This window comes from Portunus trituberculatus, chromosome 47, assembly GCF_017591435.1.
Source record: "Portunus trituberculatus isolate SZX2019 chromosome 47, ASM1759143v1, whole genome shotgun sequence".
NCBI lineage: Eukaryota > Metazoa > Arthropoda > Malacostraca > Decapoda > Portunidae > Portunus > Portunus trituberculatus.
In genome coordinates, this window is record NC_059301.1 from 28,329,317 (window position 1) to 28,353,249 (window position 23,933).

The window sequence follows — 23,933 nt, forward strand, 5'->3', positions numbered from 1 at the left end:
TATAGTCCTCTGGTGACTCCATATCAATTGTTGGAAGGAGAGTAGTCATAAAAAGAATGTAATTTGAACAATATTCAGGTGGAATGTTAATAGGACTGCGTGTGTGAAAAGTGTCTTGTGTGGGTGACAGGGTGTAATGAATGTTTAGAGCAATGTGATAAAAACAGAGAGTAGAGACAGAAGAACATTTAACACGACTTTCCACCAGTCAATAGGTGAGAACATGATGCAGTGTACCTCCACGAGAGTGAGTGGCACCGTCACAGTCCCAGCGGGTGAGGTGGTAACGACGCATATACCGCAACAACTGAACTCCATTCCTTTTAGGTGTCTGTGAAATGGCCCTCAACTCTGGATGGCGTGCATTAAAATCACCAATGTAAATAATACCACAGTCCAATGGAGTAGGAAGAACGTGAATGATAAGTCCGACTGGAGCAGAGTACACATTACACAGTCTCACTGTACCCAATCCCACCGTCATCTTAAGGAACTGGAAGATGGTGTCAGGATCATTTGAAGAGACAAGAAGCCGGGGCTGCATAGATGAGTGGACATAGGTAATGAGACATTTCCGACAGCGTGAACATACGACACATACCCATTGAGAACAGGAACTTTCCTCCCTTCTGGCGGATGCCCAACAAAAGAATCTTGAAGAAATATAATACTGGGGTGATGCTTACAGATATAGTCATGCAGAGCGCGAAATTTGATAAAACTTGTAATTCCGCAAGATCCAGGACAGTACATGAAGCTTCTGTGCTCTATCGAACAGGCCGACGTGCTAAACGGTGACCCGACTGTGGGGAGATGGAGGTTGCAGAGCTTGTCGATAGTAGCGGCAAGTGTGTTCAGTCTTTCTGTTAAGGAAGTAATATTAGCAATCACCACCTTCTGAATCTCTACCATAGAAAATCCAGAATCCTCAGACTTGGCACAACTACTAGCTAAAGAGACAATACGAGCTCAATTTTCTCCAGCCTAACTGCTAAGGCGGCAGATGTAGCAGTCAGCTTACTTACAGCCTCATGGAGAACATCAACATGTGACAAAACGAGTGGTGGAGAACCAGAAAGAGGCGTGATACTGCTAGGTTGCGGTGGCGGGGGTGGTCGCATACAGGAAGCAGATCGTGGTCTGAGACAGCAATGCTAGACATTCACGTGGGGCTCACTGCAGCGAGGACACTTCCATTTAGACGTCATTTCAGCAGCTATAAGAGTAGAAGTAGAGGCTTCTGCATCATTTACAGTTGGCGGGGCTCGATGAGGGCACGTACGGGAGTCGTGTTCACCCGCACACCAGACGCACTTCTCTGGAGCATAACAATAGCGAGAAATATGTCCCACCCCACAGCACCGGTAGCATGAGGGTTGGTCCCGATGCATCGGACGAACCTCACAAGGAGGAAGACAAGGAGGAAAACTGAACGAGAGAGCCGTAGGCGGTGGGTGGTCATGGCACCAAATAATCACTATCCTGTTGATTGGTTTCTCGTTCTGGAAAAACGACGGGCAGAGAACACTCCAGGATGTTTCTTGGCTAGAGAAGGGTCAACACACTCAGGGTATTTTGTTAGGAGATAAGAAGGGAACCTGGAACTCCTTACAGGTAAGTCTTTTATGTCCAGCTGTAAATACGTGAATTCCACAACCTTTCAACGATATCCATGCGGTGCCGTGAAACGTACATGAAGCGAGAAAACACCGCCGACATCTTTACAACTACAGCCTGACGATCCAGATTGAATGTACGGTTGACCTCAGCCAACCACCGAAGCTTCGTCTCCACAGAAGGCCTCCCTGTGAATAGCAGCTTGACATATTCCCCACTAGGGGCGAAGGTAGGAGGTTGTGAGGGCTCTAGAAAGCGTGACAGAGCTGGCAGCGACGTCTCGAGAGGCCAGGAATGACTGATGTGGCGCCGCTTGTGTATCTTCACTATCCTTACGGTGTTTGGGTGGTTTGGCGGATGAAGAATGCAACTCGCCGAGCACGTCGTCCATGCGCCGCTTGCTTGGACATACAGATGAGGCGTTCCCCTGCGAGCGTGGCAAAGCAGGAAAGGCACCATCGTAGGACTCATTTTCACTTAGAGCCAGATCCTCCTCAATATCCGAAAGGGTGGCTGGCCCGGAAAATTCCATGCCTCTCAGCAGCTTGAAAGTGGTAGTGTACGCCAAGCGGAAGGAACAACAGTCTAGGAAGAGAGGACCGTCCACACTCAACCAAGGCTGAAGTGGGACTGGAAAGGAGAGAAGTAAAAGATGTCGGATAGGAGGGAGGAACCTAAGGTAATTCACCATGTAACGAAGCAGGACAAACCTTATGACCGCGACTGTACCTCCATGACGTCTTGCTCGTGTAGTACAAATATAAATAAAGACATGAACTGTTGAATAAAAACCAAAGATTTGTACAGCTGTTCCTGAGTTATCGGCTCTATTTACGCCTAAATAATGAGTTTGAAGTAGAGTACTGACCCATGAGAAAAATAAATCGACAGGTCAAAGGTGAATATGCAAATAAATACAAAGAGCATCTGTCTTCGCAAAGAGTTAGAGGAAAACAAGAATGACATAATTTCGCACCGTTACAAAAGACGCCTATACTACACAAGTTCCAAAGCTAAGGTGCACAACTGCTCGTGGTGCATATGGTACAGTAAATACCTGTAAACTATAAATACCTGACAAGCATACCACACAATATTCTAATTTTACATGAAATTAAAAACGAAAAAAAAAATATCTTTCAGGTGTACTATTTTACTTATTACCACCCCACAACACACACACACATACACACACACACACATATATAGAACAAGAGCATCCAAAATAAATAAAATCTTCCAGACTTTCAATAAATGCGCAAAAAAAAAAAAAAAAAGAAACACGCAATTCGAACACGCAACAACAATGCATTCCAAGTCATTATTCTGTTCTAATAAAACATACGTACCTATAATAAACACACACAAACACACACACACACACACACACACACACACACACACACACACACCCGGTAGCTCAGTGGTTAGAGCGCTGGCTTCACAAGCCAGAGGACTGGGGTTTCGATTCCCCGGCCGGGTGGAGATATTTGGGTGTGTCTCCTTTCACGTGTAGCCCCTGTTCACCTAGCAGTGAGTAGGTACGGGATGTAAATCGAGGAGTTGTGACCTTGTTGTCCCGGTGTGTGGTGTGTGCCTGGTCTCAGGCCTATCCGAAGATCAGAAATAATGAGCTCTGAGCTCGTTCCGTAGGGTAACGTCTGGCTGTCTCGTCAGAGACTGCAGCAGATCAAACAGTGAAACACACACACACACCGCGTAGTGTAGTGGTTAGCACGCTCAACTCACAATCGAGAGGGTCCGGGTTCGAGTCCCGGAAAGCGGCGAGGCAAATGGGCAAGCCTCTTAATGTGTAGCCCCTGTTCACCTAGCAGTAAATAGTTACGGGATGTAACTCGAGGGGTTGTGGGTTCGCTTTCCCGGTGTGTGTTGTGGTTTCATTCCTACCTGAAGATCGGTCTAAAAGCTCTGAGCTCGCTCCGTAATGGGGAAGACTGGCTGGGTAACCAGCAGACGACCATAGTGAATTACACACACACACACACACACACACACACACACACACACACACACGAACAATTAAGTTACATTGTTCTCAAAGTAAAAGACTAATCAATAGAAAACGAAGAAAGGGTGGGACATTAGTAAAGTTACACAATGGATATCAGAGAGAGAGAGAGAGAGAGAGAGAGAGAGAGAGAGAGAGAGAGAGAGAGAGAGAGAGAGAGAGAGAGAGAGAGAGAGAGAGAGAGAGAGAGAGAGAGAGAGAGAGAGAGAGAGAGAGAGAGAGAGAGGGTGTCGGACGTGAAGTAGTGAGACGTGACAAGGCAAGGAAGTAAGGAGGCTTGGTGATCTGAAACAAGAGTAGGAAGGAGAGTCGTGTTCGAGGAGCAGGGCAGGAAGACGGCACCAATATTCAGTTCATGCAAGTTTAACAACGGGGAAAGGAATAGGATGATAGATCAAATATCCCGTGTAGTTTATATATATATATATATATATATATATATATATATATATATATATATATATATATATATATATATATATATATAGAGAGAGAGAGAGAGAGAGAATGTGAAAATTAGAAACATAAAAAGCTTAGAAGAAACTACAGCTAATATATAGCTAATACAGTTGGATAAAAATCAGGAACATAAACATAATTGATCATTTTTGCTTGCCCTAATTGCAAACAACAAATTCTCACCATGACTTAAAATATGCTAATAACAACGAAAGAAAAATTAAAAGGGAGATCGGAGCGTGCACCTTCAAAAGTAACATTTTCATGATGAAATTCCACAGAATCAAATCTGAACCAAAGGAATGAAACATTATGTTGCTTACATAACACCCCCGGAAGCCACCCGCCATCTCAAATTTCACCACTCAGAACGTGAACAGAATACCTCCTGCCACGCCCAGAGTCGTCTTTCCTCGTCTTAATGAAATTTTAAGTGACACATCGACATGGCGCTACCGATGCAGCTCAACACTCACCTTCAATGAAGAGGATGTGGTGTGAGGAGACAGCGCTCGGGAATTACCTAACACTTCGTTCCCAGAAGTACAGGTCACTTTCGCCACAACCTCCCCTTGCAAATAGGATAGGCTGCTTCCGTCTTCAACACTCGGCCTCAAAAATCAAGATGTAACCTGAGGAGGCAACGTTCACAAATAATACTGCAAGACCTGTGGCTCACAAGAACAGGTCACTTTCACCTCAACCATTACGTAATGTTTTCTTAGTCTTCAACACTCATTCTGAAAGAACAAAATGTACTCCGAAGAAAAAGCGTTCGACACTATAGGAATGATCTAAAACAACGTCTGGCTCACTAGTATGTATCACCTCGCCGCAGACACAACGACCACTGAGAGAAGCATCGTGCACAACGCAATAATAGGTTGTCTCTTCCTAGGTACAGTAAAGGAAAGCTGTCTTTTAGATGCAACTTGATATTTTAATCTATCCATTGTTCAATTCAAGGCGTCAGTATAACACAATTTCTCACAATAATTTACACTTGTCAAAACAGTCTGCTACTTGATATGATTCAAAGACGAACCTTTTTCCCAGTACCGATCAGGCGCCAGCAATCTCTGTGCAGTAATAAACAGCAGGGAGGGACAGACTGATAGCGTGTCATATCAGTGAGCTGTGGCTTATTACAGTTCAAGTTCATCGTCAAAGAGAGAGAAAGGTAATATGCAGATCAATGACATATCAGATTAATGAATTCATGACGTTGCCGAAGTCACGTTATTTCGCGTGGATGGTGGCCGCTGGCAGCTGTGCCTAGCTGTGGTTAGAGAGTGACTAGGTACTAGTACAACATTCATGTCCTGCTCAGAAGGAGATTCAAAACTAGTACATGAATTACCTCAAGTTTATATATAATAGATAGGTTTGGTCAGCATTAAGAAACACTGCATATAAAGGAGGAATATTGATATTCGCAATGTCAGGCTGCTATGTCTGAACCCGCACATACTCGTACACTGGTTAATAGGGCAGCAAACTGTCATTCTTCTTCGAGTAGGACTATAAGAAACACGAGGGAACTAATACAAAAGTATTATATTTGTCAATATTCGGCAACTTTGCAAAGCGTGGTACAAAACAAAAACTATACTAGGGAATACGGAAAACAACAAGTATCACATCTATCGTGAGGAAACTACGTCTTTGGCAGTCACTTACGCATGTGACACTATGCCAGAGAGAGAGAGAGAGAGAGAGAGAGAGAGAGAGAGAGAGAGAGAGAGACTTACAGAATTGCGAACATAAAAGCATACAGAAAACGACATCGAACACGGCAAAAAAAAAAAGTGGGACGCGTCAATAGTGAAGGTGTTACGACCATTCTAATTTCAATATTACATCGATAGTGACTGAAATGAAATTTTGGAAGCGAACGAACGGCAGCGATGCTTTTCCGAAGCGTGAAGCTAAGCAGCTTAGAGGTGCCAAGCCTCTTACGCCGCCCTACACCGCGACGCTGGGACAGAGTTCCGGAAAATAGGAACTGAAAAAAAGTATTATCTTTACGACATGCTAAATTATTCCCTCTTCTAATTTTCTCCCTTTTATCTCTCTCTCTCTCTCTCTCTCTCTCTCTCTCTCTCTCTCTCTCTCTCTCTCTCTCTCTCTCTCTCTCTCTCTCAACCTACCTACCTATACATCTACCTATAAGTCAATCTATCTGTCTGTCTATTTATACCTACCTGCTTACCTATCTGTCTACTTAACTACCTGTCTATCTATCTGTCTCTTTCCCTTTTTCCCTCAAAGCGCACTAAAAGTCAGCATGAGAGTGGATGCACATAGTAAAACTTTCAAGGCTGAGTGGCAAGTGAAGGTCAAACTCTAAAAACACCTGCTGTGGGTGTACTTGTAGGGAATGCAGTTACGTAACTCAGTGTAGGCTAAAGAAGGCACCTGCTTTCATGAGATTACTTTACGGGAGAGAGGGAGGATGGAGGGCGGCTGGAGGCAACAGGTCAGGAGCAATGGGCAGAGACAGGCGGAGACATTCAGAGGATAAAGACTAAAGGAAGAGAGGGCGTTAAGATGTTCTCTCTCCCTCCTTTCTCTCTCCTGCTCTCTTTCTTTGCTTTGATCCCTTGCTAGGTTGCTTTTTCAGTATATTTATATTTCTCGACTTGGCGTCCTATCATCCTAAAAGAAATAGACCAATAATGTTATGAATGTGTGGATTAAAACTTTAGTGTCCCCAACTTTTAGTAGCTAATACTTATGATTCTCGATATTGACCCTATTGAGGTTTCTTCGAGGAGGTTATTCTTTTATATATACTCAACTCTACTAAGTTTATCTCGGTAAATGTGAGATGATTTGAGATACTTAGACAGTAATGAGACTTCTATCATTAATAAAAGAATGTTTTATATTTTACAATAGAAATCCGCTCCAACTCGTAAAAACAGAATGAGGATCCTATTCTGGAACACTTATACACGGCGCACAATGACTACTTTCAATAGGCTCTGGGTGAAGTGACAATATTATTATGGATATTTTTATGATTCCAGTAACAGATTAACAAGATATTCACGTTATTAAGAGGAGAAGCACCTTTGCGAACCTAAACAGGTATTCACTTCCGTGTCCTTTGAAAACAGACAGTGGATGAAGTGACACGAGATTTTTAATTTTTTTCTTGTGATTCTGGTAATACAGTAACAATATGTGTACTTTATTAAGAGAAGCACTTTTGAGAACCCGAGCAGCTAATCTTCTCCATACCCTTTGAAAAACACTTGTGGTAAGAGAGCAAAACGTTTATAAATAAAAGAATGAGTCAAATAGATTGAGAGAAAAACTCTTTTCGCTTTGACCAAACCTATCAATGCTATACGATTAGTGATGTGTAATGTTGTTCGTATAACTGGTGGCATTTGCTGGTGACGTGGTGCTATATGATGCCGTGCTATTGAGAGGAAGAAGATTTGTCCCCCACAGGCTTGACTGACCTGTCGTGTGTGACTGGTGATGCGTAACGGTGTGCTGTGTGGCTTCTGAGTCTTGTAGATAGAACGTTGTGCTGAGTCTGATACTTGATATTGTTGATATGTGACATCGTGTTCTTTGGGGATAGGCACGATATACGCTGGAATTTTCCCTCACAGGTCAGATGTTATTGTGGGCAGAGTTAAAAGGATGTCCGGCACTTTGAAATAGTTTCTGTAAAAGCTTTGAAGGTATCATGAAAGGAGAAAGAAGAGATTTCCATGTATATGATATGTATGTGCGCACACACACACACACACACACACAAAGCCTCTTTAACACCTAAACCAACTTGTATACATATCCTCCCTCATTCAATTAAAACACTAGTTTCGATTCTTCAGCGTCAGATGGCAGATGAAATAACGCTTCACGCCACAGCCACGCATCGCCAAGGTAACAGCGACCTCTCTTCCGCTACACGCAGCCGCCCTCTCCAGCACCTCTCCTAATGAACATGCAATATTCTCTCAACTCGACCCTGTATGATAATCCGGAAGGAAAATCGTTCTCACCCTCTTCTGAACTAACATAATGGCTCAGGTAATTGAAATGGATTTGCACCAATTGAGTCAAGGACGCCTGCTCGCTTTCCCGTTCCCTGTACAGCATGAGAGAGAGAGAGAGAGAGAGAGAGAGAGAGAGAGAGAGAGAGAGAGAGAGAGAGAGAGAGAGAGAGAGAGAGAGAGAGAGAGAGAGAGAGAGAGAGAGAGAGAGAGAGAGAGAGAGAGAGAGAGAGAGAGAGAGAGAGAGAGAGAGAGAGAGAGAGAGAGAGAGAGAGAGAGAGAGAGAGAGAGAGAGAGAGAGAGAGAGAGAGAGAGAGAGAGAGAGAGAGAGAGAGAGTGAGTGAGTGAGTGAGTGAGTGAGTGAGTGAGTGTGTGTGTGAGTGTGTGTGTGTGTGTGTGTGTGTGTGTGTGTGTGTGTGTGTGTGTGTGTGTGTGTGTGTGTGTGTGTGTGTGTGTGTGTGTGTGTGTGTGTGTGTGTGTGTGTAAGTAACTAAGTAAGTAATAATTTATTGCTGACAAAGGTAAATTGGAATACTAAAATACATAGTAAGTAGTCACAGCAACAGTCCGTCGAGCAAAATCTTCCTGACGTGTATGTGTGTGTGTGTGTGTGTGTGTGTGTGTGTGTGTGTGTGTGTGTGTGTGTGTGTGTGTGTGTGTGTGTGTGTAATTCACCACGGTCGTCTGCTGGTCACCCATCCAGCCTTCCCCATTATGGAGCGAGCTCAGAGCTCATAGACCGATCTTCGGGTAGGACTGAGACCACAACACACTCCACACACCGAGAAAGCGATGCCACAACCCCTCCAGTTACATCCCGTCCCTATTTACTGCTAGGTGAACATGGGCTACACATTAAGAGGCTTGTCCATTTGCCTCGCCGCTTCCCGGGACTCGAACCCGGCCCTCTCGATTGTGAGTCGAGCGTGCTAATCACTACACTAGGTGTGTGTGTGTGTGTGTGTGTGTGTGTGTGTGTGTGTGTGTGTGTGTGTGTGTGTGTGTGTGTGTGTGTGTGCTTATCCAATAAATGATAGTAAGGAGGAAGGTTTCACTCCCAGCATGAGTCTTACAATACGACAAGCGTATCGGAAATCATTACCAGCAAATGAGGGACTTAATATCCGTTTTAGCTCATGACATATATAAGTAGAATATCAATCTGTCTCTCTCTCTATCTATCTATCTATTTATCTTTCTATTTCATCTATCTATCTATCTATCTATTTATCTATCTATCTATCTATCTATCTATCAATCTATATACCTATCTCTGTCTTATCTATCTACATACCTATCTATCTATGGATCAATTTGTCCGTCTATCTACTTATGCATATCGACTTCTATGATGTATATAAGAGAGAGTAACATATACATACATGCATACTTATTGTGCATTGATACATAAAGGTATATAGTGCAGTATATAGTACAACTTTTTAACACATTCATTTTATGCTTTCCCTGTTTGGTTCTCCTTAACTATTACACAAAAAAAATTGAGAAAGTACAGAAGAGAGCTTTAAAAAACATCCTTGGCCCAAATTTCATTGATCACCAGAATGTACTCTCCCAATTGAACCTGCGGCCATTATCAGACCTCCACCAACTACAGTTACAGTAATTTGCAACCAAACTACTCATCAATCCAAGACACTATCACTTCCTACCCCCCGACGCCACACCACCATAACGAGCGGTCCGCCACCACAACAAGCTTGTCCCCCACACCACTTCCCACCACCGACCGTTAAAAGAAAGCACCATTCCTACTATTGTCAAATTTATTAATTCGTAATCAACTTTGTTACATATACATTCAGATTCATGTTTTTATTTGCACCTTAAGTACAAATCCCTAAATATTTCATCTTACTCTTCCTAGCTTCATAATTACATGGCCTTTAATGACCTCTATCAGACATAATAATCTTTAACTCTAAAAGTTAGAGTTGTGACGTTTGGAGTTTTGCATATACTCTATAACTAGTTGTTTTTATTATGTGTCCCTTCAATGTATATTTTCAGCGTCTCGGCTGTGTTTTGTATTAATAAACCGTCAATTATAATAATAATAATAATAATAATATTATTATTATTATTATTATTATTATCATTATCATCATTAGCATTATTATTATTATCCATAATAATAATAGCATTAATGTTAATAATATTAATAATAAAAAGATGAAGAAAAACAAGAACAAGAACAAGAACAAAAACATTATTAGTATTAGTATTAGTATTACTATCATTATTATCATTATTATTATATATGTTTCTTCACATACACAGATCATCACTACGTACAAATTAACTCACACATACCGAGTTAGAAACGATATAAATGAAGAGAAAATGATGAAGGAAAAAAAAATATCGTCGATGTGTAATCCACAAACTGGTATGGAGGCGGAGGATTGAGTCAGGAGGTGCTCAAACTGTTTACAGCAGTGGACGAGGCTCTTGACATCTAAACGGCACTCTTCTGGCTTTACAGCGGTGATGGAAGCACCTCTACGCTGCCATGAGCGTGAAAGGGAGGCGATACACAATACCAAACTGCCATCAATATCACTTTTCCTTCTTTTTATCTTTTTTTTTATGTAAAAGTAGTTTTTGGTAGAGAAAGAAGAAAAAAATGGCTCACTGAAAATGTCAGTTTCAAACCCACAACATAGGTATTTCTTAAATCCAAGTACAATTGTGTGGTCTTCATTTCTATTTATTGTGAAGAAATTCATTCATGTCCGTTTCTGCAATAAAGGTTCTCCTAGTTGTTTTTTTCAGGTCAAGGCCAACATTTCCTGGTTGCCTCACAATTTTCATCATCTACGCATCCTCTTTCACTAAAGCAACTCACTTCTTTCCAATCTGACATATTTTCAAAATTAATCTGCCTTCCGTGTCCTTCTTTGCGAATATTGATGACATGAATTAATATATTTTCTTTAAGCTTATTTTTTCCTTTTCAGGAAAACAACATTTTTTTTTTATTTGCAAGCGAACACTGCAATTTACTTATGACTGTAATTTTTAATTGCAGTTACACATATGCATTCCATGTATTTCAGAGCATGAGTTATTCAGACCTTATGAAGTGGTAAACCTTGCGTCGTACCAGCCCACTGTGAAGTGTTGCCTTGCTGTCTCACAACACCTGGCACAGGTGAGTGGGAACACGAGAAGACAGCGCTGTCTTGAGACAACGCGACGATGAAATTATAACACCAGGCACTTGATGAGCTCCAACACTCAGTAATGAAGGTAACACAGCCACGCAGCCTTATGGGGGTTACAGTGTGTGTGTGCGTGCATATGTGATTTGATATTTTAAAAGTCTTGGTTGTGGGGTTATGATGTTGATTACTATCATTGCCATGTATAGTGTGACGCAAAGTGTGCTGGGTACTGTAGTAGTGACAGCCACGGTAGGGGTCCGCCAGGGCTCGCCTACATCATGTTTGCTCTTTATCATATTCGTTAATGATCTTATTAAGTTGATAAAAGAAAATTGTGAACCAGATGGTTTCCTGTCGTGGCTGCATATTCTGGTACTCATGGACGACACGGTGCTGCTCGCCACTTCGCGTGCTAGAATGATTGAAAAAGTTAAACTTTTAAAGCAGTTTTGTGATAGAAGGAACATGAAGATCAATCAAAGTAAAACAAAGTTTTTTTGTGATATATGGTACTGAGGAGGATAGACTGACTTTAAATGTCGATGATATGTTTATTGATTTTTGTGAAAAATATATTTATCTTGGAAATGTGTTTACTAGTCAAGGCTCTGTAACAGCTGATATAATGACATACGCAAATAGCAAAATATGTCACATTTTAAAGTTTGTATCTTTTGTAAAGAAAAATAATGATGTTCCTTTTTATGTTAAGCGCAGAGTGTTCGACGCGGCGCTCGTGTCGTCTGTATTGTACGGGTGTGAGTCATGGCTGAGTGGTGACTTGAAACCCATCAACAAATTGTATAACTGGGGCCTTAAGCAGATGTTGGGGGTTCGTATCACTACTACTAACTTTTTTGTGCTGCATTGAGAGTGGGTGTCCCTCTCTTGCTGACATAGTAAAGGGTAGACAGAGAAAATTTTTCAAGCGTATGTGGCAAGAAAGGCAACATGTAGACGACGACCCTTTAGGTTTTGCGTTGCGTGTTGCTCTCAATGCCCGGACTCACACCAGTAGGTACCTGAGGGACCTTTTAGATAATGATGTTGATGATATTGTTGATGGGATGAATTTTATGAAAGCACAAGTCAGAAATTCGACATCGTCGCGTCTGATCACGTATATGGCAATGAACCCCAATTTAGATGTTCATGAAGTGTATAGGTCGCGCACTTACTTACTTGAACAGCACCGCATAGCATTCACACAGTTCCGTGTCAGTGCCCACTCGCTAGCAGTCGAGGAGGGACGGTGGAATAGACGTGGGCGTGGTCGTTTGCCCCTCGAACTAAGACTGTGTGCATGTGGTGCGGTGCAAACAGAGTCACATGTGTTACTGGACTGCCCTCTGACTCAGCAGTTAAGGCAGTATTATGATTTTGAAACAATTCAACAGGTTATGAATCATGATCCACCCCAATGCTGTGAGATAATTTTAAAGTGTTGTCAAGTTTTTAACGGTTTTGGGTTTTTTACTGTTAAATGTATGTATATTAGTATTTCCTTGTGCATAATACTAATATATATATACTCGTATATATATATACATATATATACTCGTATATATATATATATATATATATATATATATATATATATATATATATATATATATATATATATATATATATATATATATATATATATATATATATATATATATATATATATATATATATATATATATATATATATATATATATATATATATATATATATATAATATATCACAGAGAATAGCTGAAACGAAGATGGAGTTTAATATATAAGCCATCCTAGTAAATATATTAGACGAAAAAAGAAAGGCAGCACTTTATAACCCAATAAAGCGATCCAATATCGTCCTCTTTCCGCTATAAAATCACCACCAACCCGACTCGCTGCACTCTTAATAACCCGCCGAGGAGAAGCGACCCTCTGGCCGCTTGTGGACTCTGCCCTCAACTCAAATAACAATAGATCTCCTTCACAAAATATTTTCCTCCTATTTTGTCCCGAAATGTCAATATATTATACCATATACCATATCTCTCTCTCTCTCTCTCTCTCTCTCTCTCTCTCTCTCTCTCTCTCTCTCTCTCTCTCTCTCTCTCTCTCTCTCTCTCTCTCTCTCTCTGACATCAAACAAAAACGACATGGATGATATCAAATGCGAAAAAGAATGAAAGAAAATAAAAAAAAATACAAATATATTATTAGAAGCAAAATTTACACTGTTCTCTAAGAGAAAAGAAAATATCTCCGTGGCGAGCAGGTGACAATATCCGTTGCAGGTAATGTCCCCTCCTGTGCTGCGGACATCTGTTATTCTCGTCAGCGCTGAGGGGTCGGACTCTGCTGCTCCTCACTATCCCACTTTAGATACGTATGCCAACCCTCCTCTTTCCTCCTTGCTTACTTGCCATCTGACGCTATCCGCCTCACCCTCTTCACCTCTTTTATTTTCATATCACTCCCTCATTCCCTCTTCACCCGTAGTGCATGTCTCCCATCCATTCCTCGTCCCTGATCTCATTCTCCTGTGATAACCTCATGTTCACGTTACTGCCGCTTCCAGGCTCTAATTACTAGTCATTGTATCCCCTGTCCGATGCCTTGTTCCCGGATTAAGCACTCGTCCGCCCGCCATTGCCACTGATGCAAGACTCCTTCGATAGTGATGAGATGCGGAAATTCTCTCCTATCATTCTCTGTTCCTCCCCTCCCCAGCTCTCTCTCTCTCTCTCTCTCTCTCTCTCTCTCTCTCTCTCTCTCTCTCTCTCTCTCTCTCTCTCTCTCTCTCTTCTGTTTTCCAGTGATCTTGGTATATTTACTGGAAAGGTACATTTTTACGTGTTCTTTTCTGCATTTTTGTTTTCTGTGATTTTATCTTTTTTTCCCGTTTAATTTCATCATTCTTTTCCACGTCCTTATATCTTTTCACTCTTTTGCAACACAGTTTCGGTTTTTGTTCTGGAGTCGTACATCATATCTAGGAGTCTATATATTAGAGAGGACTGTTCATTGCTATGGGCTAGCTGGTTATCGAACGAAGGCAGCGCCACCAAGCGACCAAAGGAACAAAACACTCACCCGTCGCAATGAAGAATTCACGCAGCTTTCCATTCGCATTATGCTGGCAAGATGGATATTTGATTATTGACAGCAATGTAATGTTTAATAACTGAAAATGGAATAATGATTGTCCTTTAATCGTTTTCCTTCGGAAGTTCCTCTTAAATGTGTACAATTAACTCTTTATGTATCTGAGGTCTGTGTCTGGTATTGTACTGGGCTTTCACGTGGCAGGTTATAAATCAGCTTTATAGTTACAAGGCACTGCGACTGAGTAATCTTGGTCATTCCTTGAATCAAACTTACAAATTACCTTATAATGAATTGAAGTGTGAGAGCGGTTACACTGAAATTTCTTGCCACAATGTACTACCTCACACATCAAGCCAACATTCAAACCAGCTCTACATTAATATCTTACTAGTATGTGAGAAACATCTTACAGGTAATAGCAAAGTAGGAACTACAGACAAGACCATCCAAATGTAGCCAACCAAGTGAGTCTGTGAATTCTGACTTCTTTTCAAGCTGCCCAAAGCCCTGGTGTCACTACCTATAACTTATGATCCAACCTTATGATTAAAACTGGCAATTATTAAGTAAGCAAGTAATGATAGGTTTTCTCTGTGATCTAAATAAAGTTCGGTACTTAGACAAGAATGAATTATCGAGAGAGATTACCAGGGAAATATAAGATTCATGTAGTGCTATTTTTTAATATAGGCATGGCATCGTTACATATGTTGTTAAGTAAACCCACAGATGAAGTTATACACAGAAAAACAATAGGATTAATTTCTCTAATGCAAGAGTTAACCAGTATTTCCAATCATCCATCCCTTTCCCTATCAAATTATTGAACTCCCCTACTACTTCTGCTTTTTCCCTCCACCCTGTGACATGAACTCTTTCAAGAGGAAGATTTCAGGACATTTATCCTTTCATTTTGAAGACCAGTATTAACTTGGGGATCGACGCCTCAGTGGGCCATTTTTTTTTATATAATGATTTTGCTTCTGTGGTCAGTATCCGTCCATAAAAGACGAAGAATAGAAAGAGGATTAGGACTAGGCGAGGCAGAGGGTGCATGTGTGCTTCGATCATTTTTTTCACTCACACAAATATTGTAAGTCAACGTCCGGCAAACCAGCCCTGTAAACTTAGCGACAGTATGTGTGTGTGTGTGTGTGTGTGTGTGTGTGTGTGTGTGTGTGTGTGTGTGTGTGTGTGTGTGTGTGTGTGTGTGTGTGTGTGTGTGTGTGTGTGTGTGTGTGTGTGTGTGTGTGTAGGACAGCTGTAATTTGATAACAAAAATTATGATAATAAACACAGTAGAAGTTCATGAAATCTTTCACCTTCCTTTTATTATTTTCCATTCCATCTTTCCTTCCTCTATACCTCCGAGAGAGAGAGAGAGAGAGAGAGAGAGAGAGAGAGAGAGAGAGAGAGAGAGAGTTAGCAAGGATGTGGAATTTTCCTCAGCTTGTTTCCATTTTGGCTGTTATTGTCACTTTTATTGGTATCATAATAACTGCTGAGATCGCAAGTATCAGAATAAAAACAATTACCATAACGATTGCCATTCTTTTCTCATACCTATAATTCATCAAGTGTATACACACACACACACACACACACACACACACACACACACACACACACACACACACACACACACACACACACGCACACACGACTTCCCCTGATCCCCGTGCACCCTCACCAGTTTAATTTCTAATGCCTCCTTTCCTCCGCGTCGGAAGCTGATAATATGTAAAAAAAAAAGAGTGTTTTCAGGACATTCGTTTCCTACACACTCTTCAAGTGAGCCTACAGGCGCTATAGGCCTCGACGTAATAATAAAAAAAATTCGGTTTCCAAGAGACGATCACCATCTCTTTTGGATGATTGTACTGTACCTACACCGATAAGTATTATATTCATTCTGCTTACTATTTGCTGATTTCATACAGCTTCAGAAACTTATGTGGGGGATTAAAATAGTGAATACTGTGGCTATTAATCTATTGCCCTCCACAGATCCTTCCTAATGTCAATCAAATGTCTAATCGTACATAAATCTCACGGTAAAAAAATGTGTCCCAGTATACTTGATAAATCTTTTATTTCTGTAGGTGCTTGGCGTGATAATTCAAGAAAAATTGGCCTTCAATGGTAGGAGTAATGTTAAGATTATGCAAATGGATGTAATGTTCCCTCTGGCAGCGAGAGCAAAAATTTAACAATTGGTGCACGTTCTCCTAGTATACAGTCCTTGATCGTATAAACTTATTTTCTTCTGCATCTTTATGTTTTTTTTTTTTTCAGTCGTCTGCATTCTTATCCTTGTCTGTTTTCACTATTTTACCCAGTATTCTCTATTTCTGTCATCACATATACCATTATTTCACATTGCACAAGTAAAATTTAGATAACAAACATCTATTTCCATCTCCCCTCAAGTTCACCACCAGAAAACAAAAGTTAAAAGTTTCCCACGATAATAATGGTGTGTATCAGGTAGAAACTTTATTATAGTAAGAGTTTACGCACGTACATCTGTTTAATGATTTAGTTCGCAGATTGGATAAAAAGAAAATAAACAAAACGATCAGACAAATTTATGTATCGGGATAATAGCTGAAAAAAAGGCATACATATCATATAGGAACTGTCACGTGTGCCTTTCCTTGTTCTTATGCCCTGAACTCATTAGTAGAGAATCATAATATTAGCAGAAACTAGTGCTGATAACATGAGGCACAGCACTTCCACGTAGATACTCATCCCTTCACATCCTCTGAGACACATCCTTACAGACATTAACGCCCTTTGCTCAAGGACACTCACACCCTCATAGACAACGTTGGTTCTCCATCACATCCCTGACCACCATTACAGGAACCCCGCCCGTGCCTTCCTCATTCTAAACACTCTTCATATTTTAGTATTTTCCATTACACTGATCGTCTCTCTCTCTCTCTCTCTCTCTCTCTCTCTCTCTCTCTCTCTCTCTCTCTCTCTCTCTCTCTCTCTTGCTTTATATGCAATATGACGTGCGCCTTATATTAGATACAATATGTATTCCACTGACGCTTGGATGCTGATTTCAGTAAACATGCGCGCGCGTATACACACATACATCCAAACTCTCTCTCTCTCTCTCTCTCTCTCTCTCTCTCTCTCTCTCTCTCTAAAAGGACTGAAGCCTTCACATTTTCCTGTCGCAGCTGAGGGACAGAAGTGGTCCTTCCCGTCCAAATGAGAAATGGACGCCTCCACAATAGGGGCAATATTGTGTTTATTAGCAGAGTGGTGGGAGGAGAGGAAGAGGGCAGAGGAGTGACGCACCACTATCGCTCTATGGAACTTTCACTCTTTTGTGGAGGTTTATTCATCTTTAATTTGAAGACTAATACTAGACTAATATTTATATCCAACATAGTTTTTTTTTTTTCCTGTTTTACGCGAGATTCATGTCACTGAACGACGGTGAACGTACTACAATAAGAAAAAAATATTATGTCAATTAGCATTTTTCGATTAAGTCAGTATCTCTCCGTGTTTAATATCAACTCCATGGAAATGCCTTTTATTATCATGGATTTCCTTGAGTCATCTCGGCTGTTTCCGTTAGCGGTCACCATATCGGATCTATCCCCTCCAACGCGCCTTCATCAGCCACACCCATTACAAGCATGCCTTTATTCACTGCATCCATAAACATTCTCTCTCTCTCTCTCTCTCTCTCTCTCTCTCTCTCTCTCTCTCTCTCTCTCTGTACCCTCAAGCTATTCTGGCGTGCAGACAACCAATTCCTTTCCCAATTCTAATTCCACTATAAGCGACGGATGAGATTCTGCGGCAATGATTACTTCCGGGTGAGTTTTGGAGCCAGTGTAACCCAGCCCAGCCCAGTCAATCTCAACACGGTCCAAGTCAGTCTACCCGACACAAGCCTAGTCTAAGTCAGCCCAATCCAAGCTCAAACAAACCCCGTAGCACAAACCATTATCAATAACAGAGGTAGTACATCAGTGGTCGTGAAATGATTGCCTCACAAGACGACGTATTTTGATCTTCTCCTTTGTCAAGTTGTTGTGCTGTCTGACCCACATTTTCTCATAAGTGATGACACTCCTTCAAAATTCTGTTTATTGCGACCAACTCGAGGCAAGTCAGGATGAGAAAAGTTAGCGAGTGAAGCCGCGAGAGACATACAGACACGACGTAGCTTGAGACTAGCTCTGATTTTGACGCACGAGAATGGCCTTGGTATATTGATCACAACTGACTTTTTTCCTTCTCTTCCTTTGTTTCTCTCTTTATCTCTATCAGTTTCTTTTTTTTCATATTGTTATATCCTCCGCCTTACTCTCTCTCCTCTCTCTCTCTCTCTCTCTCTCTCTCTCTCTCTCTCTCTCTCTCTCTCTCTCTCTCTCTCTCTGTGTGTGTGTGTGTGTGTGTGTGTGTGTGTGTGTGTGTGTGTGTGTGTGTGTGTGTGTGTGTGTGTGTGTGTGTGTGTGTGTGTGTGTGTGTGTGTGTGTGTGTGTGTGAAGAGCCTCAATTTATTCCTTGCCTTGCAGATTAATGAAACTGTCAGAACTAGTAAATGGCAACATACATTTTGCTGAAACACGAAGCAATTGATACATTTCAATTAACCGAAGCAATCCCGTTGGAAAAGAGGAAACTTTTTAAACCAAGAATCATCGCCAACAGGAGCAGTGCAGTAATCACGAGGGCACAATAGCTCCCTAACTTCCCCGTTAATACGGTAAGAATTATTCCCGCAGACGCCCACACTGGATGAGACAAACTCGAGGCACACTGACACAGACTTCCTTAACTTCCTTCGCTCTTCCCAGGCAGACATGCGTACCTTTCCAGCGCATGTTGATCATTCTCCACAACTCCTGCAGTCTTTGGGAAACTCTTGCATCACAAATAACCTGCATTCACGGATCTAATAACGACGAAGAGACAGGTACGTAGGGTTGTTATTTCTAATCGAACTTAGAAAGAAGTGGTCTTTTAATCAAGGAGCATATTTTTGAGTTCTTCTATTTTGCTTTTATGTATATTCCTTCATTACCAGAAGCCAGATACATGAAAATCAACGGATTCTCTCTCTCTCTCTCTCTCTCTCTCTCTCTCTCTCTCTCTCTCTCTCTCTCTCTCTCTCTCTCGTACACATACACACACACGCACACGCACACACACATACACTGACGCACGTAACGAACCACCCCATTTTAACACCACGTACTTTTCCTTTCACTAACAGCATCTGCCTCTTTCCATTTCCCTTGTCATAAATTTAGTTCTTGTCTACTTCCATTACCTTCATGACCGTTCACTTCCCTCCCTAACTTCCTTCCTCCTCTTTCTCCTTCTCGTTCACCTTCCGTTACTTCTCCTCCTCCTGCAGCTTCTGCCTCTTCACTCTAGTTACATCCGGGCGTCAGTCTTCAATTTCCTTCAGTAGGGCAGCGCTCCCTTCCGCCTCGTGTTCTTCGCCTGGAGGGTCACAACATCAAAGAGTGTTTATGAGCTGCTCGATACAGTATCTATATTGCGGGTCCTTTCCTCTGATTCCTGTTTTATGTTTGCTTATTGTTTTACACTTATGATGAGATTGGTTATGTATATGATGATGATGATGATGATGATTTTGTTGTGATATTGTTCGTGACTGTGCTTGTGGTGGTATTGTTGTTGTTGAATGTATTTCAGAGAGTTTGTTGTTGTTGTTGCTGCTGTTGCTTTGTGTTCTGTTATGAAGACGAGTTGTGACGCATGTGTGTGAGTGGGGAGGGGGATAAAAACCAACAACAACAACTTATAATAAACATTGCAAAACTTGTTTCATCTCACAATACATACTATGATACGTTTCTCCTACTCTATGTGTACATTCATTGCGCAAAGTCTCTCTCTCTCTCTCTCTCTCTCTCTCTCTCTCTCTCTCTCTCTCTCTCTCTCTCTCTCTTATTTAAACATAACTTAGTACACCTTAGTACAAAGGACCATGTACCCAAAGGCGCACTGTCGTGTGCTTACCTATTCTAAGGGTACTACACTCTATTTGTTCACAGTATTTACAAAACTCTTAAGATAGATTATACAATATGGTCCGTATATAAATGGAGCACTGTTTATTTTCACCGCACTGCACTGCACTGAGTGTCACGTCACGATGAGTGTCAGAGGAGTTGGCAGTGTCTGTCTCCACTTATGAGCCATAAGTTTGACACTGTGAGTGTTCATCTCCTGGACGTGAGGCACCACGGCCGTAAACATGTTCCACATCCTGGAGACACGTCTCTCTCTCTCTCTCTCTCTCTCTCTCTCTCTCTCTCTCTCTCTCTCTTACTATTTTTTTTTTTTGTGCGTGTTTCTTGTACACTTGACCACACTTTTACATGCTAAAAAAAAAAAAAGCGTAATCAACTTAACAATTCACTAATACAATGAATAAGTCGATGTCTAAATAATACATCTGACAACAAGTCAGCAGCCAGAGGCAGGGCAGGAGCATGGTGGAGTATGTGAAGCCGCATCTCTAACGCTCGCAGCACGGAACGTAATTCACTGATTCTGGAACTGTCAAAGTCCGTGAGACAAGTTCAAGAGTTCTTCACTGACCCGTGGATAGCAGTGAAGGATTTGTCGTTAATTATACCTAACATCCAACCCACCAACCCACCCACCCAAACACACACACACACACACACACACACACACACACACACACACACACACAATGAAAGAGATAGGGTTTACTTGCACTCCTGCCGACACACTACAGAGCCATATTCCAGTCACATGTAAGCCAGCTGGTTCCTTGCAGCCTGCCTCATTATGTTGTTAGTGTGAGAGTTCACTAGTTAATACTCCTTCACTAGTTGTTTCTTTATATTGGCAATGAACTGCATAAAGCACATAGTACAAGCACAGTACAACAAGTTGAAGTAGTGGAGAGGATTAAGTCATTTCATGTGCATCGTAATGTAAGCTTACCATCGGATCATGCTCCTATTGGTTTAGAAATTGAGGTTCCGAGAATTAATATAGATTATTTGTTTCGCAGTGCATGTAACCTTGGAAGTCACGTCTATCCCTCAGACCTACACGAGCATGAATCGGTGGTGCGAAGACCTTTTGAATATTGTAATATAGATACAGAAGTATTTTGTAACAGGATTAACGGTATTGATCTATCTATTTATGATGCGACTAATGATGTTGATGATTTATTAGCAAACTTGTGTGATAATTTATATGAGTGTGTAAGGTCTAGCCGCAGGAGCGTGAGCGTTACGGCCATAGTGGTGGTCTGGCCCGCTGGGACAGACTGCTGCTTGACCGGGACGACAAGCGGGTGTGGCAAGCTATCAGCTGGAAAGTGACATTAAATGACAGTTTACACGCTGATTCAAAGCCTACTGATGAAGATTTTAAGTTACATTACGATAATTTATTGAATGTTGCCACAGCCGACCCTACCAACGAGTGCCGGGACTTGTATGTAACAATACCACAACTAGACGACCCGATCTCATACACTGAAGTTAGTGCTCAGGTGAATAAGATCAAGGCTGATAAAGCGTGTGGCCCAGACGGGATTGCACCTGGCGTCTTTAAGTTGCTGCCTGTGCACTGGATAACATTTATTGTAACATTATTTAATAGCATATTTATCAATGGCCAGTACCCTACGTCTTGGACCAGAGCAAAACTATTTACAGTTTTTAAAAAGGGTGATCGTAAGGACGCGAAAAACTATAGAGGTATCAGTGTAATCAACAGCATTGCCAAGCTCTTTGATATGGTTGTTTGTGCAAGGCTGGAAGCTTGGTTCCCGCCGTACCGCGAACAGGCAGGTGCACAAAAAGGCCGTGGTTGTGTCGAACATCTAGTAACATTGTCTTTTAACAGATTTAGCGAGAAGGAAAAAGAAGAAACTTTTCATAACCTTTATCGACTTTAGTCAGGCCTATGATATGGTACCACGACACATGTTATTGAAGATTTTAAGACGTCTGGGGTGTGGATTAGTTATGCTGAGCATCATCGCTGCCATGTACAGTGTAACAGAGTGTCATTGGTACCGCAGTATTTGTTGCCACCGTGGGAGTCCGTCAGGGTTCTCCTACTTCATGTTTACTTTTTATTATTTATGTAAATGATCTAATTAAATTAATTAAAGATAATTGCTCAAATGACGGGTTCCTACGTTGGCTACACGTTCTTATGTTAATGGACGATACTGTGCTCCTTTCGACAACACGAGAAAGAATGATTTATAAATTACATTTATTAAAAAAAAATGTAACAAGTATGGCATGAAAGTGAATGCGTCAAAAACCAAGTTTTTTGTCATAAATGGCATGCCTGAAGACTGCCAGACAGTTTATGTAGACGGGCTTGTGGTTGAATGGTGCACTCAGTACATGTACCTGGGATCCCCCTTCACTGCCGACGGGTCGGTGTCGACATCTGTCAAAGCTCACGCCGATGGAAAAATGGGTCACGTCATGAAATATATTTCCTTTTTAAAGAAGAACGAAGATATTCCATATCATGTTAAGAAATGCGTGTTTGATGCTTGCCTCATGGCAGCAATTTTATATGGATGCGAATCATGGCTGAACGCTGATTTAAGACCAATAGTAAAGCTGTATAACTGGTGTCTTAAAAGTTTATTAAACGTAAGATTAACAACGTGTAATGATATTTGCTATGTTGAATCCGGTTACCCAGATCTTCCTTCCTTAGTTAAATCTAGACAAAGAAAGTTCTTTTCTAAAATATGGAGAGAAAGAGAAAGAATGGAAGATGACCCACTAATATTGTCTGTTAAGCTAGTCTTACAAAACCAGTATCAAACTCGTACGTATATAACTGATTTATTACACGCTGATACAGATGATTTAGTGGAAGGAGTTGAATTATCTAAAACAAATATTTATAACTCAGGATCAACTAAGCGCATAACATATAGAGAAATCAACCCCACGTTAAGTGTTCATAGTGTTTATACAGCTAACACCCATTTTTATGAGCCATACAGAGTGGCGTTTACGTGGTTCAGAGTCTCCGCTTACTCGTTGGCAGTGGAGGTGGGAAGGTGGAAAAGGAGAGGCAGAGGGAGATTGCCTTTGGAAGAAAGACTCTGTACATGTGGCCAGATACAAACGGAAGTTCACGGTACACAGTACTGTACTTACCTCAACACCTAAGAAATATACATGGCTTTAGTAGTATCCAAGAATTGTTATCAGATAGGTTTGATGTTCCGCAAAATTATATACAAGATTTTGAACACATATGATTCCTAAATCAACTGTAATGTTTTCTGGTGTGTTTTAACATTAATTCCCTTTAATTACTATATAAATATACCAATTAAAATACCTTGTGGCTTATCGCTCCTTTCTTTAAAGAGTTTTTAGGGTTATGCGCATTGTTTTATTGAAATGTTTTAAAATCACCATTTGTTTTAGCTCCTATATAGTTTTAACTGTTTTCAAATTTGCATTGTTTTATTGAATTGATTTAAAATC

General features: G+C 41.1%; 1 protein-coding gene across 5 annotated transcripts in view; it reads right to left on the reverse strand.

The window, feature by feature from the left end:
- Window positions 1–23,933, reverse strand: part of LOC123520758 — a 229,645-nt gene that overhangs the window by 54,287 nt on the left and 151,425 nt on the right. The window contains exon 1 of one of the 5 annotated variants that reach the window (XR_006679363.1): window positions 4,582–4,937. The exons of the other annotated variants lie outside the window; for them this stretch is intronic. The gene's annotated coding sequence lies outside the window, so the exon portion shown is untranslated. Of the gene's footprint in view, window positions 1–4,581; window positions 4,938–23,933 lie in introns of those variants that run through there. 5 annotated transcript variants of the gene reach the window in all.